The following is a 19,571-nucleotide window of genomic DNA, read 5'->3' on the forward strand; positions in this document are numbered from 1 at the left end:
ATCCTTTTTGTCCCTAGCAAAGATTAGTGTGAGAAGTATTACACAGATCAGAGTGAATCGTTGTAGAGCAGTGGTTCTCAAGCAGGGTGATTTTGCATGCAGGTGACATTTGGCAATGTCTGGAGGTGGTTTTGCCTGTCAGGCCTCTATATGCTGCTGCCACCTAGTGGACAGAGGCCAGAGATGCTGCGAAACATCCAACAGTGTACAGGAGAGCCCCCCACAACAAAGAATTATCCAGCCCAAGACGTCAATAGTGCTGCTTTTCTAGAGAAATAAAGATCACATCACGCAGTATTTACTGAGCATTTACTGTTTTGTATCTAGTGCACCACATATATAATCATGAAAGGATAAAGCATGATATCTTCCACAGTGAGATTTCTTTAAGTGTATGGAGGGAGTAGTGATGTTATGTTTCCTCACATAGAAATTAGAATTATTACCAAAGGATAAATTCTGAAAGAATGTATATTTTTCTTCTTCTGCTGCTTGTCTTTTCTTTGTAGAAATCTAGGTTGCAATCTACTCACAGAACTGAGCTTTGGAACGTTTCAGGCCTGGCATGGAATGCAGTTTTTACATAAGTTGTAAGTAAAGTAGAAGATGAATACATATAAAAATTTCTGTGTGAGAACATCATACACTTATTGGTTAGCTGGGTGTAAGCCCAGTAGGAATTCTGGAAAGTATGTCTTCAGATCCATTTGGTTTTTTTCGAATGAGGAAACGAAGGTACAAAGAGGGCAAGAGACTTGTCTAACTCATATGTATGAAATGCTCTGCTTTCCATAGTACTGATCTTTCGCACAGGCAATCAAAAGCACCAAGCGAAAACACTCAAATTAGCATTGTCACGGAATCCCAGTGCTGCTGCTCCAATATGCGAATGGTCCGTGAAATGCCACGTTTGAATTTACACTGATTTCCTGGTCATGTGCAGAGTTCCACACTGCTTGAAGTGTATGCAACACAGAGCTGCAAAGAACTAAGTTTAGCACAGAATTCTTCAGGGAGCAAAAGGTGTGGCTGCTTCCTCAACCATTATTAGCTTCTTTTAAATGGTGAAGCAGAAAGAATTCCTGAACACCCACCACAGGGCTCTCCCCAGCCTCCCAGAACATTATTTTTCAAAAAGCATGTACCTCTGAAGTGAATCATCTGTAGCCAATAGGAAGCTTTGAGGTATGGAATAAGTTGTTGTTTGTGTTCAGCTGTAGTGTGAAAAGTATACAGAAAATACATTGCTGTAGCCTGATTCTATATGCAGTACTTTCTTTCCTGACTAGTCTTCAATAAGAAATGTGGGTTTTAGACCCCTTCAGCTGAAAAATTCTGTGATTTCTCTGTGACACAAGCAAATCATAGTGGGTACGTTCAATGGCCAGAAGAGGTAAAGAGCCTCCTCTCCACCTGGCTTTGGAAAAGACTCTTACCTGTCTTGTGGTTCAGAAACCCACTGTCACACAGTTCATTTTAGGTTAATGGAGGTGCTGAGGGTGTCTCTGGAGCTGGAGTAACAGTTCCTGCAGATGCCAATCTGTGGCGGCCTCCTTCTTCCCCTCATTAGTTTGCTGATGCCTACCTTGGGGAGAGAGCACCCAGCGCACCAGAGAGCAGGCTCCTGAGGTCCCTCCACCAGGAGGTTTCAGTAGCGTCAGTACAATGTCTTACACTCACCGCCTTTTCTGAACATTTTATGAGACCAGGCATCTCTTATAAGAATCGGAGTTTCACTATGGTTATGTAGGCAACACAGGAAAATAAACAGTGGGAAATAAATAAGTAAATAAATAAATAAAGGCATCACAGTTGATAAAAATGAATGAATTCATTCAAAAACATTCACCAAGTGCCATGCCCACTGTGTATCAGCACTGTACTAAGTGCTGGGCACACAAACAAGACTAGGACAGGGACTTTGTCCCCAGGAAACTGGAAGGAGGAAGATGGACGTTGATGGGAAAACATATGAGAGCCATTCTAGCACCTGTGCAGCAGGGTAACAAGACCGACAACAAAGTAGAAAATGGGTGGTGGGTTAGAAGAGATTCCTAATGGAAGAGGCAGCAATGTCTTCCTTTGGAATGTCTGTGTTCATCTTAAAAGACAGAAAAAGGTAACGCAAGAAGCAGAGCTATCTGGTGTTGGAAAGAAATTAACACTATACTCCTAAAACTCACTCACTGTTACTTTCAAAAGATTGTCACAATATAGTAAGTGTGTATTGGGGGTAGACCTCTTTCTTTGTTTTGGGTCAGGTCTTTCTAATAGACAAACTAATTTGCTTCAGGAAACATTTGCCATGCTGAGATATGAACGTTATCGCATCTCTTCCAAAGGCAAGCTGCCAAGGGAAGATGCCACCCTCGCGTTGTCATTTTATTACCTATAATGACACATTACTGGGATGTTTATAAGTTGAAGCAGTGTTTTCCTCTGCTTAAATAAGATTGGAAAAGGGCCCCAGCTGAGATGGATTTATCATGAATTGAATGAAGCTTCCACTTCAGGGCTCCTCACTGTCCTGGGAGGGGGTCCTAGCGATTTTCATATTCATCACTTTGCATGTCTTTCTTTATTAGATAGGATTTCCCAAAGTAGATGAGGTGTAGGCCTCACAAAACCTTGATTCCTCGCCAGGTTTCCAGTGATTATAACGCAGTAGGTTTCTTGAATGAAGCCTCTAGGTTATTGACAAACACCGGGGGAACTAGTTAGCAGTGTGGCAGTCCTGTTTGAATCTGAAATCTACCTCACAGATGAGCCAAGAGCTTATTAATTAATAAGGTACCACTCTTTGAATGGTGGTAATAATCACATCTCTTTCAGATGAAATCAGGAATGAAATGTATTTTGGAGAACCAGCAGTGGTTGGTAATCCTAAATGTTAAGTATACTTTCTTTTCTGAGATTAAAGTGCTTCTCCTTCATTCACCTACACAGGTCCAGACTGATGGCTTATTTTTAAACATTTTTTTAGTCACATCATTGGTTCTAACAACACAAACTCCATGAGTTTTAGAAACTGAAGGACTCTACAGTGTCAAAAGGCAATATAGGGATCGTTGCCCGCATCCTCCACCAAAAAAAAATTAATTAATTAAAAAAAAAGAAAAAAAGAAAAAAAAAAAGGCAATATAACTCATCCAGACAGAGCACATTCACATGCTGGCTTGTCTGTGGTACATCGATATTGTACCAAGGACATGAGCACTGAGAGAGATTAAGAGGAAACTCCAAGCCTTATCCCTATTATTTACCCCTCGGTTGAGAATATCAATGAGATAGGTGTGGCCACACTGTGAAGGCAAATTGAGCTGGGGTCCCAGAGCCGCCCTCATGCTCCCCCAGTCAGCCAGCATTGGTTTCCTTTAGAAGCTGTGTGCACACAAAAGTTTACACTGTTCAGGGTGTTGTTATCACTGTTTAGTATGTACTGGCATCCTGGCAGCTTCTCAGATTCAAAAAGGCATACACATTAAAAATGAAAATAACTTGGGTCTGGCCTTTGGGGTGATTTAAGGTGGCTGTTTTATTTGTAAGAGTTCCAAATGTTGAGACTGTCACACCCAGCAACTACTATACTTTTCTTCTCCCAACTACATCTTGTTCTTCCCACCTGTATAACAAGGTATCTTCTTTTTCTCAGAAGCATGGTAATTCTCCCGTGCCCTGTAACGTTTCTTTAATACCTACACTTCTTAGGTGCTTATTATGTTCCAGGCAGTATACTAAGTACTCGTACTTATTACACAGGTAAGATAGTGTGCCTAAGGCTTTTAGCATAGTGCTTGGTACGTGGTAAGTGCTGAATACATATGACCTCACAATTCTATTTTCCCAGCAGCGCTTATTATCCCCATTTTGGGGATGAGGAAACTGAAACTCAGAGATGTTGGATAACTTGCTAGATTCACACTGTTGATAAGTGGCAGAACCACTTCTGAGCTTTGCAAGCAATTGTCTACGCGGCTCTTCATTTCCTTGTAATAGGAGCTAAATAATGACCACTTGGCTTTTTCTGCATTGTATCTTGCAGTTGGCTTCTAACTTGAATAGGCCCTTTAGAGCAGAGAGCTTTTTCCCTGTGAGAATTTAACGGCTCTGGAGCTCCTGGCTGTGTGACCTCTGGGCATCCCCAGAATTTCTGCCAGTGGCCAGTGGAGATATGACATCATTACTTCTGTTTGGTTTTTTTCATAAATTTATTTATTTATTTATGTATTGGCTGTGTTGTGTCTTTGTTGCTGCGCGAGGGCTTTCTCTAGTTGTGGTGGGCAGGGGCTATTCTTTGTTGTGGTGCACGGGCTCTAGGTGCACGGGCTTCATTAGTTGTGGGACATGGGCTTAGTAGTTCTGGCTTGCGAGCTCTAGGTGCAGGCTCAGTAGTTCTCGTGGATGGGCTTAGTTGCTCTGCATCATGTGGGATATTCCGGGACCAGAGATCAAACTGGTTTCCCCTGCACTGGCAGGCAGATTCTCAACCCCTGCACCACCTGGGGAGTCCCAACATCATTACTTCTGAGCACCTACTCTGTGCCCAGCCTATGCTAGGTGCTTTGCATACACTCTTTTCATTTCATCCTCAAATTGCCTTATGAGGTAAATGGTACTAAGTAAGACTCAGAGATGTTCATTGCTCAAGTCACTGTACCAGACAGTGACAGCCAGAATTCAAACCCAGGTCTGCCTGATTCCACAGCCCTTGCATCTTCCTCTGTTCCTCACTGCCAGGGACTCTACGTCAAGGCTATTCTCAGAACTTGACTTAAGATACAGATTCACCATTTCAGATTCTTTCGGAATTTCCTCCTGAGAAAGGGTTTACATGATGCAGTTGGACATCCTGTATTGCAGAGCCTCTCATGGGGAGTCGTGTTCTCATGGACCTATGTAGATGAATAACAGAAGAGGGTTACTCCATCCCAAAATACTTCACACATATTGGAACAGGGTCTAGGTCACTCTGCTTATTTCTTTGACTACCTGCCCCCTGCCTTGGGATTCTAGCATAGAGATTTTAGAGTTGTCTTATTTTAAATTTATTTTCACGGCCTGCTTTGGACATTTTTTTCAGTTAAAGCTCTTAGGATTTCCGTACATTCAGGACAGTGATGACATGCTTCAGTCCTCAGTTCTTCTGTGTCTCCTCAGTTAATAAAAAGGAAATGTAGTCCATCTGTCTGGACCTGTATAGAAGAATGTGGAGAAAAAAAAATAGCAGGGAAGAAGTGTTCCCTTATTTTGTGAGCTTCCTTTAATCTGTCCCATTGTTCTACAGCAAAAGGCTCATGCAGAAACATCTGAATTTTCTTCTTCAAATAAGATATATTTTTAAGAACCATTGAGAAGAACATTTTTTAAACTTTGACTCTGAGATGGTCTTTTGAGGCTGATAAACACTGTTGCCACGTTTTACTTCTGTAAAGATAAGCTCATGAATATCAAAAAGGCAATGGACTAGGAGTCAGCATACCTGTTATCTGTAAAATGAGGAAGTTGAACCAAAATGGAAATAAGCTCTAGTGCAGTGTCCACTGTGAATCTAAAGCCATCTGTGCTGTGGTTTGTGGGAAATCAGTTGCTGTAGGGTCCCCAAATTGAGCTGTTGACTCCGTTCTCACTCATTCTCCCCGTTGCCCAGGCACAAACTTAGTGAATAAAAGATGGCACTAAAGACAGGAGGAAATAGGATAATTTGGCCCCATAGTTTGATTTCATTAGGGATAAACACAAGGATATTACTCTGTTAGAGAAGGGCTGCTTGGTTGAGAAGAAACACTGAGCTTATGGGACCATGGCCGTGGACCTCTAAAGAAAAGTGAAGGGTTAGAGGACTGCGATAATTTTGGAGGAAGGAGAACACACTGCTAAATTGTTTTGACTCATATTGCTTTATAGTCATTCTTGATGACTGGGGAAAAGTGGGCAAAGGAAGATGCAGAGGTGAAGGAATTTACTTGCACAGGAGCGCACCAGTGATCTGGCAGGATTTAATGCCAATTTTTTTTCTCATAGCCTCAAAGTTTGAGGAACTGTGCTTAACCAGACATGTGACACTCACATTCTTTCTAACGTTATCATACTGGCTGTTAACTGAGTGTTACAAATCAAACAAGTTTAATTGTACTAAGAAAATCTAGAAGAATGGGCTACAGTAGGAAGCATAGGGGACTTGCCAAGGCAAGAACAAGCTGCATGGCTCCCAGCCTCACCACTGACCGCCTCTGACCTTGGTCATGGAGCAGTCTGAACCTTCACTCCTGCTTTCTCCATCTGCCAACATGTTTGGTCTGCAGCCAACTGGTGTCCTGTATTTTACAAGATACTTTCTTTTTCTTGAGATACAATCCACATAATGTGAAATGGGACATTTTAAAGTCAATGATTCAATAGACAGACAGTTTCATCAGTTCCACAAAGAGATACTGCACCCATGAGCTATCACTCTCCATTTCTCCCTCCTCCCAGGCCCTGGCAACTACGAATTTGCTTTCTGTTTCTACAGATTTGCCAATCCTGCACACTTCATACAAACAAAATATGTGGCTTTTTTGTGTATCTGGCTTCTTTGACGTAGCGTTATTTCCAAGGTTCATCCATGTTGTAGCATATAGCAGTACTTCACTCCTTTTTAAGGCTGAATAATATTCCATTGTGTAGATATGCCACGGTTATTCTTCCATCCATCAGTTCATAGACATTTGTGTTGTTTCCACTTTTTGGCTGTTATGAAGAATGCTGCTTTGAACATTCACAAGTGTTTGTTTGGACATAGTTTTTAAAATCTTTCTTGGGTGTATAGCTAGGAGTGGAATTACTGGGTCACAGGATAAGTGTTAGCTGAACTTTCTCAAGGACCTGCCAGACTGTTTCTTGCAGTGGCTGCACTATTCCCACCAGCAAGGTATGAGGTTTCCAGTTTCTCCATATACTCGCCAGCATTTGTTATTGTCTGTTTGATTATAGCCATGTTAGTATTAAGTATCAATAGTATCTCATTGTGGCTTTGATTTGTACTTCCGTAATGATTTAAGACATTGAGCATCTTTTCATATGCTTATTGGCCATCTGTATATCTTCTCTGGAGCAATTTAAAAATTACTTATCTTTTTATTGAGTTGTAAGAGTTCTTTATATTTTCTGGTTGTTCTGAATACTAGACCTTTATCAGATATATGAGTGGCAAATATTTTCTCCCATTCTATGTGTTTTTTCACTTTCTTGATAGTGTCCTTGGAAGCAGAAGCATTTTTAATTTTTATAAAGTCCATTTCATCTATGTTTCCTTTGGTTGTTTGTGCTTTGGTATCATATCTAAGAAACTGCTGCCTAATGCAAGGTCATAAAGATTTATTCTTGTGTTTTCTTCTAAGAGTTTTACAGCTTTAGCTCTTACATTTGGATATTTGATCCATTTGGAGTTAATTTTCATATATGGTGGGACGTGGAGGAGTCCAGCTTGCTTATTTTGTGTGTGGATGTACACTTGTCCCAGCATCATTTGAAAAGACTGTTGTTTCCACATTGAGTTGTTTTGGCCCCCTTGTTGAAAATCAATAGACTATAAATGTGAGGGTTGACTTCTGTACCGTCAATTCTGTTCCATCGATTTACATGTCTATTCTTATGCCAGTACCACACTCTGACTGCAGTAGCTTTGAACTGAGTTTTGAAAGCAGGATGTGTGAGTCCTCCCACTTTGTTCTTTACCAACATTGTTTGGGTTATGCGGTTTCCTTGAACGGCCATATGAATTTTAGAATTCGCTTGGCAATTTCTGGAAAGAAGTCAGCTGGGATTTTGATAGGAATTGCACTGAAACCATACGCCAATGGGAAGTAGTGAAATTTTAATAATATTCTCTTCCGATCCGTGAACACAGTGTGTCTTTACATTGATTTAGATCTTCTTCAATTCTTTCAACAGCTTTGTACTTTTCAGTGTGACTCTTGCACTTATTTGGTTAAATGTTTTCCTGAGTACTTTATTTTTTTGATGCTGTTACACATGGAATTGTTTTCTTAATTTCATTTTTGGATTCCTCATTGCTGGTGTATAAAAATACAGCTCGTTTTTGCATATTGATCTTCTATCCTGCAACCTTGCTGAACTCCTTTATTAATGCTAGCAGTTATTTCCGTAGATTCCCAGGAATCTGTCTTGTGGTCGTCCAGCTTCCCAGCAATATGTGGGGACATTTCAAAGTCTCTGGGGACATCTCATTCCTCAGCTCTTCTTTTTAAGCGTTTTGGTTAGGCTGTTTTTTGCCCCAAAGTGTCATCCATTGCCTCATGCAACTGCCATGTTAAAGTATTTACTTGAAAATGTGTTCCAAAACTGCCACCTGAGGAGAGGCTTTTCGTTCTAGGCAGCTCTCAGTCAGGTCAAAGGCAAGGCTTTCAAGTGAGGTCTTCCAGGGAACCACCAGACATGTAAAACAATGGCAGTTCTTTGGGAATGAGGCTTTGAAGGGCCTCCCAGTCCATTCTGCCCCCTCTGGTACCAGGGATGTGGGCTATTTTTCAAGGTTACCGCTGGCATGGAGAGCAAAGGTCAAGGACAAATTAAAGCAACACAGATCTCATTGTTCTTATAGAAATTCATTCATTTTCCTTGAATAAGTTGTCCCCCTTGCCGTTTGCTGCAAGCCCATTGGTTAAATTGCCCGAGTTCAGAAAAAGTTGATTCTGACCTATTTTTGCCAGTTTTGTTGTTGTCGTTGCTTTTAGGGAGGGATGAATTTTCAGATGTCCTTACTCCATCATTTTTACTGATTTGCCTGCAACATTTTAAAAAATCTCTAAAGTCTCAGTGAGCATAGGCTAATTAATATTTATCATGGGAGATGATTCAGGAAAAGAAATAAAAAGAGAAAATAGAATTCTCATAGATGCTCTCCCACATGGGCAGATGAAGTTTGAAAATGTATTTCTGTATTTATTGCTCTCAAAATTAAGGTTAAAATAACAGATATTTTATCCCCCTGCCTTTTTTTTTTTTCGCCCCTTTTTTTAAATACAGGTTAAACACAGGCTTTAGAGTCAGAACTGAGTTCAAATTCCAGCTCTGCTTCTTAGCTTGATGACTTAGGACAAGTTATATAATTTCTCAGTCCCTCAGTTTCCTTAACTGTTAAATGGGGTAATATATCTATCACATAAGGTTACTGTGAAGATTAAATGTGAAATGCTGATCACACATGCCTGGCAACCCAAAAGATATTAGTTGTGATAATTATCTTTATAATAGTCTACCAAAATATGCTAATATTTCTTGAGTAGAATTAGCCTAAAGGCAGATTTTGTTTTCTTTCTTCCTGTTTCTTTTGGTTCTTTTTTTTTCCCCCTATGTGTCTTAGAAAATCGATTGCAGCATTTTGGAATAAAAATTTGTTCCCCAAAATGAATTTGTTCATTTATTGATGTATAAACAAAATGTTATTTATTTATTCAACAACCATTTATTAAATACCTAGTAAAGAATAGGCACTATGTCAGGCACAGGGATAACAATGAAAATGAAGTGTGGTCCCTGCTCTCAAGATGCTGATAACCTAGGAGACTGACAAGTAAGCAGGTGATTACATACACAGGAACAAAGGCTCTGATACAAGGATACACATGGGACTCCATGATGGCAGTATGGCTTTCACCAGTTCCTTTTGGATTTATGTCTTCTTTGGCTTCAGAATGAAGGAATTGGTCCTCTTTTTGTCTTTAACTGGGTAGTTTAAACCATGAAATTTAAAAAAATTTCTAGATATGAAAAAAAAAACCACCTTGAATTATAAAAGACACTAGAAATAGTATTTCTTACAGAGCAAGGGCTTCCTAGCAGCATAGTCACTTCTAGGATTTTTGACCTGAAAAGTTCCTTGGCATATTTGTTCTTTGCTATCCACTTTTTTCCTATTGTGTTTTTCTGTTTCTCTTCTCCACTTTATCATCTAGAGACCTGGGTAGTTCCCAAAGCAAGGATGCTTTACGGATTCTAAGGGTGATTCATAGGTAAAGACAGAAAATGATTTTTTTTTTTACCTTCAAGTTCCATACCAAAAAAAAAAAAAAAAAGAATGCAAACTTTCATGGAAGTAATTGAAAATGCCAATAATTTTAATTCCATCCCATTTTCCAGAATTCTCAATCGTAATCCTTTGACAACAGTTGAAGATTCTTACCTTTTTAAATTGCCAGCGTTAAAATATTTGTAAGTATTGCAGTTTCATGGCTCATGAGGTAATTTCTGTTCTTTTTTACTTTCGTCAGATTGAGTATTTTGGCTAAAAAGCCATAATTTAAATTTTAACTGGGTTATTGAAAGAAGAGTTATTGGCAAAGAAAAGGATTAAGAAAGAATATATATGCGTCAGACAGCCAGCAGAGGAAGCGAACAGTGTTGAAGAGCACATATAGATATGGAACATGTAGATGCATGCAGGACTATTGTTTATCCCAGAAAGCAAAAAAAAAGAGTGATCAAAAGAGGTAGATGCAATTGAAAACAAAAAATTAGGATAATAAAACAAAATTGTACTATTCAGCACCAAGGTCATTAATATGATGATGCAAACTTAAATTTCTTCCCTAAGAGCTGTTTGGAATTATCAGCTATGGCAAATAAGAAGCCAGAATTGAAGGAATCACATGTTAAGTATCTTTTTGAGTTTAGAATTTTTGTCTTTCGGTTTATATCATTGCATGTTTGGGCTTCTCCTTCAGAGACATGGGAAGAACACACGTGTCACTTACAACAGTTGAAAGCATCCTGATGATGAACCTTGAATTGGAGAAACTGTAAGTTGGTTTTCTTACATTTATTTTCATTCAATTGTTTTTATAGGCTTTTTTTCATTATTTTCTTAAGTCAGATTTCTTTACGTACGAGGGTGAGTCAAAAATTATCTGTACTCTGGCTGTAGAATTTATAGAAGTTTTAACATAACTGGAGGAGTGTGGATAAATTTTGACTCACCCTCGTATAATTTTCATTGAATGAAATTCACTGTTTCTAAATATACAGTTTGATGTGTTTTGACAAACGTATAGTTCTGTAGCCACCACCACATCTGAGATATAGAAAACTTGTGCACTCCCAAAGACCCCTCATGTCCCTTTGCAGTCAAGCCAACCTCCTCCCACTACCAGCCCCTGGCAACCACCCGTCTGATTTCTGTCCATGTAGCTTTGTCTTTTCCAGAATATCTTATTAATGAAATCATTTGGTATGTGGCCTTTTCTTTTTGGCTCCTTTCACGTAGCCAGTCTCTTTGGAGAGTCATCTATGTTGTTGCAGCTGTCAGTAGTTCATTCCTTTCTACTGCTGAGTAGTAGTCTAGTTGTGTGGATATACAGGTTGTTTACACATTCATCATTTCATGAACATTTGAGTTTTTCTCGTTTTTTTGGCTGTTATGAACAAAGCCTCTAAAAACACTCATGTGTGTGAACATGTTTTCATTTCTTTGGTGTAAAATCCCTAAGGGTGGGTTGCTTCATCACATGCTAAGTGCATATTTAACTTCTTTAGAAACGGCTACACTGTTTTCTCAAGTGGCTGTGCCATTTTGCTTTCCCACCAGCCCTCTGTGAGAGTTGCAGCTGCTCCATGTCTTCATCTGATCCTTGTATTTGTTTTTTTTTTTTTTTATTTTATTTATTTATTTTTATTTTTTAATTTTTTTTGGGGGGATACACCAGGTTCAATCAACTGTTTTTATACACATATCCCCATATTCCCTCCCTTCCTTGACACCCCCCCTCGAGTCCCCCCCACCCTCCCTGCCCCAGTCCTCTAAGGCATCTTCCATCCTCGAGTTGGACTCCCTTTGTTATACAACAACTTCCCACTGACTATTTTACAGTTGGTAGTATATATATATATATATATATATCTTGTATTTGTTTTTAAACAAAGTTTAGCCTTTCTCGGAGGTGTGTAGTTGCATCTCATTGTGGTTTTCACTTGCTTTTCTCTAATAGCTGATGATGTTGAATGTCTATTCATGTGCAAATATCTTTTTAAGTGAAGTGTCTATTCAACTCCATTTTTAATTGGCTATTTATATTGTTTTAAGTGTGCTTTATATATAAAGCAATGGAAAAAGTCCTTTAAGATACGTGTTTAATAAATTTCTTCTCCCAGATTGTAACTTACCTTCATTGTATTAATGTGTCTCAGAAGACCAGAAGTTTTACAATTTTGATGAATTCTAAGTTAGCAATTTTTCTTTTTTTTTTTAATATTTATTTATTTATTTGGTTTTACTGGGTCTTAGTGGTGGCAGGTGGACTCCTTAGTCGCAGCTCGGGGGATCCTAGTTGTGGGTCACGGGCTTCTTAGTTGGGGCCTGTGAACTCTTAGTTGCTACATGTATGTGGGATCTAGTTCCATGATCAGGGATCAAATCCGGGCCCCCTGCATTGGGAGGTTAGAGTCTTAACCACTGCACCACCAGGGAAGTCCCTTAGCAATTTTTCTTATACGGTTTGTGCTTTTTTGTGTCTTATCTAAGAAACCTTTGTCTGAGACCCATTGTCTAATCCAGAATCACAAAGATTTTCTCCTGTTTTCTTCCAGAAGTTGTATAGTTACATTTAGGCCTATGATTCATTTGGAGTTAATTTTCATATATGGTGTGTGGGAAGGGTCAAATTTCATTTTTTTACATTTTAAAAAACTATTTTTGTAGGGCCCTGTCGTGACAATTTATTACACAACTGACAGCACCTTAAATTGTGCCATGCCCCCTCCAATATGGCAAGCTAATAGAAACCTCCTGTTATGACAAGACTAGTTGAGGGGATTGCATGAGATTAGTATGGGGAAAGGGCCCTACGTTTAGCAGTCTGTTCCAACCATCTTTGTCAGGTCAGTGGACAAGTGACTGTCGTCACCACACTGTCAAATCTGTTGGTCACTGCTCTAGCCTCATCTTCCTCAGCGTCCCACAGCACCTGCCACAATCTCGATCCCTCTCTTGTCAGCTCGATGCCTTCCTCTCTGGGTGTTCAAAATTATTTCCCTATATAGCTACACTACTGTTAATACACAGTAGTGAAGAAATTAAATTCCTACACAATAATATGACCTCATAAAGAGTTGCTATGCAGATTTCCCCAATTGTCTCTATTATATAATATTTTAACAGCTCTTTGAGGTGTAATTGACATACAGTAATCTGTGTTGACACACACACAGACACACACACACACACACACACAGACACACACACACACACACCATGAAGGCATCACCAAAGTCAAAATGTTCATCACCTCAAAATGTTGCTTGATATCTCTTTGGAATTCTTCTTTCCCATCATTCCTTGCCCTTCCCAACCCCCATGCAACCATTGATCTGCTTTCTGTTTGCATTTTCTAGAATTCTATATAAATGGAATCATACAGTGTATACTCTTTCTAACTGGCTTCTAACTCAGCATGATTATTTTAAGGTTCATCCCTATTGTTGCATATGTCAATATTCATTTCTTTTTCTTGCTGAATAGTATTCCATTATAGGGATATACCACTGTTTATCTATTCACCATGGATGGACATTTGAGTTGTTTCAGTTTTTGTCTGTTACAGATAAAGTTGCTATGAATGTTTGTGTACAAGTCTTTGTATGGATGTACACTTCCATTTCTCTAGGGTAAATACCTGCCAGTAGAATGGCTGGATCATTGGTAGGAGTATGCTTAAGTCTTTTTGTTTGTTTGTTTTGTTCTTTAATTTATGTTTTGTTTTTTTTTTGGCTGTGTTGGGTCTTTGTTCCTGTGCATGGGCTTTCCCTAGTTGCGGTGAATGGGGGTTACTCGTCTTTGCAGTGCGAGGACTTCTCAGTGCGGTGGCTTCTCTTGTTGTGCAGCCCAGGCTGTAGGTGCGTGGGCTTCAGTAGTTGTGGCATGCAGGCTCAGTCGTTGTAGTGCATGGGCTTAGTTGCTGTGCGGCATGTGGGATCTTCCTGGCCCAGGGATGTATCCTGTGTCCCCTGCACAGGATTCTTAACCATTGTGGCACTGGGAAGCCCTATGCTTAAGCTTTTAAAGAAACTTTTAAAGGAACCTATTTTCCACAGTGGTTTGATCATTTTACACCTCTACCAGCAGTATATGAGAGTGTATGCATTTTCTTTACATTTTGGCCAGTTCTTGCTATGCTCAGTATTTTTGATTTTAGGCAGTTTAATAGGTGTGTAGTGGTATCTCACTGTTGCATCCCTGATGATTCATCATGTCAGACATTTTCCCATATGCTTATTTTCCATCTGTATATCTTTAAATCTTTTGTCTATATTTTTTCTGGAGTTTTGAGGGGTCTTTATATATTCTTGAAACTAGTTCTTTATCCAGTATGTCAGTTGGTATTTTCTCCCATTCTGGGACTCATCTTTTCTTTGTCTCAGGAGAGTCTTTTGCAGGGCAGAAATTCTCTATTTTGATGATGTCTAATTTATCCATTTTTTTCATTTATTGATTATGCATTTGGCCTTATATCTAAGAAATCTTGCCTAACTCAAAGTCATAAAATTTTTCTCCTGTTTTCTTCTAGAAATTTTATAGTTTTAGGCTTTACATTTAGATCTTGAGTTCATTTCTGTACATGGTGTGGATTGAAGTTCATTTTTTTCCCCCTTGTGGATATTCAGTTGTTCCACCATCATGTGTTGAAAAGACTGTCGTTTCTATACTTAAATGCCTTTGAACCTGAAAGTTAGTTGTCCACATTGCTCTACTTCGGATCTTTCTATGTGTCCCTTTCATCTTTTTGTCTATCTTTACACTAATATCACAGTGTCTTCAAAGTGTAGCTTCATAAGCCTTGAAATCAGGTAGTATTAGTTCTTCAAGTTTGTTCTGTTTCAAAGTTGTTTTCATTATTCTAAATTTTATTTCCATATGAATTTTAGAATTAGCTTTTCAATTTCTGTAGAAAAGCCTACTGGAATTTTGGTCTATAAATCAATTTGGGGAGAACTGACGTTTTAACAATATTGAATCTTCAGATCCATAAATACATCATATCTCCATTTAATTAGGCCTTCCTTAATTGCCCCCAGCACTATTTTCCAGTTTCCAGTGTGCAAGTCTTTTACATCTTTTGTCAGATTTATCCTAAATATTATGTATGTTTGGTGCTATTATAAGTGGTATTTTAAAACTTTAATCTCTGATTGTTTGTTGAGACAAATTAATCTTTTTGTATGTTGATCTTGTACCCTGCAGACTTGATAAAGTTCCAGTAGCATTTTTGTAGATTCTGTCAGGTTTTCTACATAATCATGTTATCTGCAAATAAAGATAGTTTTACTTCTTCCTTTCCATTCTGAATATCTCTTTTCTTTTTGTTGCCCTGTTGCAGTGGCTAGAACCTTCAGTGCAATATCAAATCGAAGTAATGAGAGCAGTCATCCTTGCCTTTGTCCTGGTCTTGGAGAGAAAGCACTTTGCCTTTCACCATTAAATATGATGTTAGGTTTTCTGTAGAAGTCATTTATCAAGTTGAGGTAGTCTCCTTCCATTGCCAGTCTACTGAGGGCTGTTTTTTGCTTTAATCAGGAATGGATGTTAGATTTTGTCATATTTTCCCTATACCTGTTGCAACGATTATGTGATTTTTCTTGTTTAGTGTATTAACTTGGGTAAATTGATTTTCAAATATTAAACCAACCTTACATTCTTGAGATAAACCCCACTTGGTCATGATATATTATCTTTGTGTATATTATGGGATTTGATATGCTAAAATTTTGTTAAGAATGTTCACCTCTGTGTTCATGAGAGATATTGGTGTATACTTTTGTGTTCTTATAATGTCATTGTCTAATTTTGATATGGTGAAAGTTGGCCTTATAAATGAGTTGGGAAGTATTCTCTTCTCTTCAACTTTCTGGTAGAGGTTGTGTAGAATTGGCATTATTTTATTCCTTAAATGTCTGGTAGAATTCATCAGTTAAGCCACATGGACTTGAAGCTTTCTTTGTCCGAAGGTTTTAAACTGCACATCCAATTTCATTAACAGTGCTGTTTAAGTCACATCTTTATTTTTGAGGAAACTTCAGCAGTGCATGTCTTTCAAAGAATTTGTCCATTTCATCTTGAATTTATTGGTATAAGGAATCCTGTGATATTCTCTTATTATCCTCTTAATATCTGTAGTATTTTTTTCTTTGCCATTTTACTCATTTCTACTTTGATGTTTATTGTGTTCTTTCTTCTCTTACTCTGTGATTAATTCGCTCTCCTTTTTCTAGTTGAAGGTGGAAGGTGAGGAAGCTGAGGTTGGCATTAGCAACATCCCACATGTTGACATATTATGTTTTCAGTTTCAATCAGTTCAAAATAGTTTCTGATTTCCATCTTGATTTCTTCTTTGACCATAAAGTTACTTAGAAGTGTGTTGTTTAGTTTCCAAATATTTGGAGATTTTTTGGATTTGTTAATTTCTAATTTTATTCCTTTGTGGTCAGGGACATATACTGAATGACTAAAATCCTTTTAAATTCATTGAGACTTGTTTTATAGCCAATAAATTCTGGGAATAGACAAGAATATGATCTATTTTGGTAAATGTTATGTGTTCACTTAATACAAAATATGTATACTGCTGATTTGGGTGGAGTGTTCTATAAATGTCAATTAGGTCAAGTGGGTTGATAGTGTTGTTCAAGTCTTCTCATCCTTACTGATATTTTACCTACTTGTTCTATCAGTTGTGAGAGAGGAACATTGAACTCCCTAACTATAATTGTAGATTTTTTTTGTTTCTCCATGCCACTCTCACTTTTCCTTCATAAATTTTGAAGCTGCATTATCAGGTGGACAATTTTTTAGATTATGTCTTCTTCATTAATTGACCTTTCTATCATCATGAAATAACACTCGCTATCCTTGGTAATATTCTTTGCTTTGACATTGATTTCTCTTAAACTAATATATCCCACTCCAGCTTTCTTTTGATTAGTATTAGCATAGAATAGTTTTTTCTATCCTGTTAACCTGTTATTTTCCTATTGAAGATATATATTTGGCTTTTGCTTTTTTATCTAGTGTGACAGCTCTTCTAATTAGGGTGATTAGATCATTTACATTTACTGCAATTTTTGATATGATTACATTTAAATCTACTGTCTTGCCATTTGTTTTCTATTTGTCTCATCTATGCCTTATTCCTTTTTCCCTTTTCTTCCTGCTTTTGGATTGAGTACATTTTATTATTTTATTTTATTTCCTTTGCTAATTGGTTATAACTCAGATTTTGTTATTTTAGTGGCTGCTTTATGGTTTATAGTGTCCATCTTTAACTTATCACAGTCTATCCTCAAATGATATACAGTTTCTGAGTAATATAGGAGCCTTACAATAGTGTACTTCCATTTCTCCCCTCCGGGACTTTGTGCTATTTTTTTCATATCTTTTGCTTTTACTTATGTCATAAACAGCACACTATATTATGGTTTTTTGTTTAAATGATGAATTATCTTTTAAAGAGATTTAAATAATAAGAAAAAACTTATAGGGACTTCCCTGGTGATGCAATGGTTAAGAATTTGGCTGCCAATGCAGGGCACACAGGTTCCATCCCTGGTCCAGGAGGATCCCTGTGGAGCATAGATGCTGTGGAGGAACTATGCCCATGTGCCACAACTACTGAGTCTGTGCTCTAGAGCCCGTGGGCCGCAACTACTGAGGCCCACGCCCTAGAGCCTGTGCTCTGCAACAAGAGAAGGCACCACACTGAGAAGGCCTCGCACTGCCAACAAAGATCCAATACAGCCAAAAAATAATAAAGTTCTCTTTAAGAAAAAGAAAAGACAATGGGTTCAAGTCTCAAAAGAAAAAAAAAGATAAAAGAAAAGACATATATTTACCTATGTCATTACCAATTCCAGGGTTCTTTTTTAAAATTTTTTATTTAGTTAGTTTATTTTTTATTTTTATTTGCTGCAGTGGGTCTTCATTGCTGCACATGGACTTTCTCTAGTTGTGGCCAGTGGAGAATGCTCTTCATTGCAGTGGGCAGGTTTCTAACTGCAGTGGTTTCTCTTGTTGTGCAGCACAGGCTCCAGGTGCACAGGCTTCAGTAGTTGTGGTATGCAGGCTCATTAATTGTGCCCTGCAGGCTTTAGAGAGCAGGCTTAGTAGTTATGGCACATGGGCTTAGTTGCTCCACAGCATGTGGCATCTTCCTGGACCATGGATCAAACTCGTGTCCTCTGCATTGGCAGGTGGATTCTTAAGGACTGTGCCACCAGGGAAATCCCAATTCCAGTGCTTTTATTCTTTTGTACATCCATATTTCAATGTTATTATTTTTCCTTCTGCTTAAAAGTACTTCTTTGAGCATTTCTTAGAGTGGAAGTCTACCAGTGATTAATTCTTTCAGCTTTTGTATGTCTGAGATAGTCTTTATTTCGCTTTTGTTTTGAAAGATCTGGGTATAGCATTCCAGCTTGATAGAATTCAATTCACTGCTTTAAAGATGTTATCCCACTGAGTTCTCGTTTACATTGTTTCCAACAAGAAGTCTGCTGTCATTGTTATCTTTGTTCCTCTGTATGTAGTGTATAGTTTTTTCCTCTGTCTGCTTTTAAATTTGTTTGTTTCTTGCTGGTTTTCAGTAATTTGAGTATTATTTGTACCTTGGTGTAGTTTTGTCCATGTTTCTTATGCTTAAAGTCCATTGATCTTCTTGACTTTGTGGGTTTATACTGTTTACCAATATGGGAAATTTTTGCCTATTATTTCTTCAAATTTTTGTATTTCTCCTCTCCTTCATGGACTCTAAGTACACATATATTAGACCACTTGAAATCGTTGCACAACTCACTGATGCTCTATTCATTTTTGTTGGTGTTCTGTTTCATTACTCTCTGTGCATCATTTTGGATACTTCCTATTGCTATGCCTTAATGTTCACTAACCCTGTCTTCTGCACTGTCTAATCTGTCATTAACCTCATCCAGTGTCTTTTGCATTTAGACATTGTTTTCAATCTCTAGAAGCTCAATTTCGGTCTGCTTTACATCTTCCATGTCTCTTTAGTCTGGGTTTTTTAACATATGAAGTACAGTTATAGTAACTGTTTTTCATAGATAATAACTTTTTAAATGTTCTGTTTTGTGAAATGTAACATCTGTAGAGATTATGGGTTCGTTTTGATTGATTGCCTTTTCTCCTCAATAGGGGTCATATTTTCCTGCTTCTTTGCGTGCTTGGTAATTTTTCATATGATCCCAGATATTGTGAATTTTAGTTGATTGTGTGCTATATATTTTTATATCCCTATAAAATGCTTGGGCTTTGTTTCGGGTGAAATTAGGTTATTCAAAACAATTTTATTCTTTGAGGTCTAGCTTTTAAGATCTGTTGGGCAGGACTCCAAGTAGCCTTTAGTGTAGCGCTCATTATTTGCAGCTACTGAGGCAAGTGCTTTCTGAGTATCATGAGGTTTTCCAGTCTGACTTGTAGGAACAGGTACTATTCCCAACCTGGTGTGAGATCCAGTTATTCTTATTATTAATCCTTTCATATGGTTCTTCTCCTGGCATCAAGGAATTCCTCA

General features: G+C 38.1%; 1 protein-coding gene across 1 annotated transcript in view; it reads left to right on the plus strand.

Annotated features, from left to right (window-relative positions):
- The window catches only part of LOC130843198 (putative pleckstrin homology domain-containing family M member 1P), an 85,989-nt gene extending 75,178 nt beyond the window's left edge, over positions 1-10,811 (plus strand). Inside the window, exon 11 of the mRNA XM_057719747.1 lies at positions 10,141-10,811. The gene's annotated coding sequence lies outside the window, so the exon portion shown is untranslated. The remainder of the gene's footprint in view (positions 1-10,140) is intronic.
- The last annotated feature ends 8,760 nt before the right edge of the window (positions 10,812-19,571 follow it).

The sequence above is a fragment of the Hippopotamus amphibius genome, unplaced genomic scaffold (genome assembly GCF_030028045.1).
Source record: "Hippopotamus amphibius kiboko isolate mHipAmp2 unplaced genomic scaffold, mHipAmp2.hap2 scaffold_260, whole genome shotgun sequence".
Taxonomy (NCBI): Eukaryota; Metazoa; Chordata; class Mammalia; order Artiodactyla; family Hippopotamidae; genus Hippopotamus; species Hippopotamus amphibius.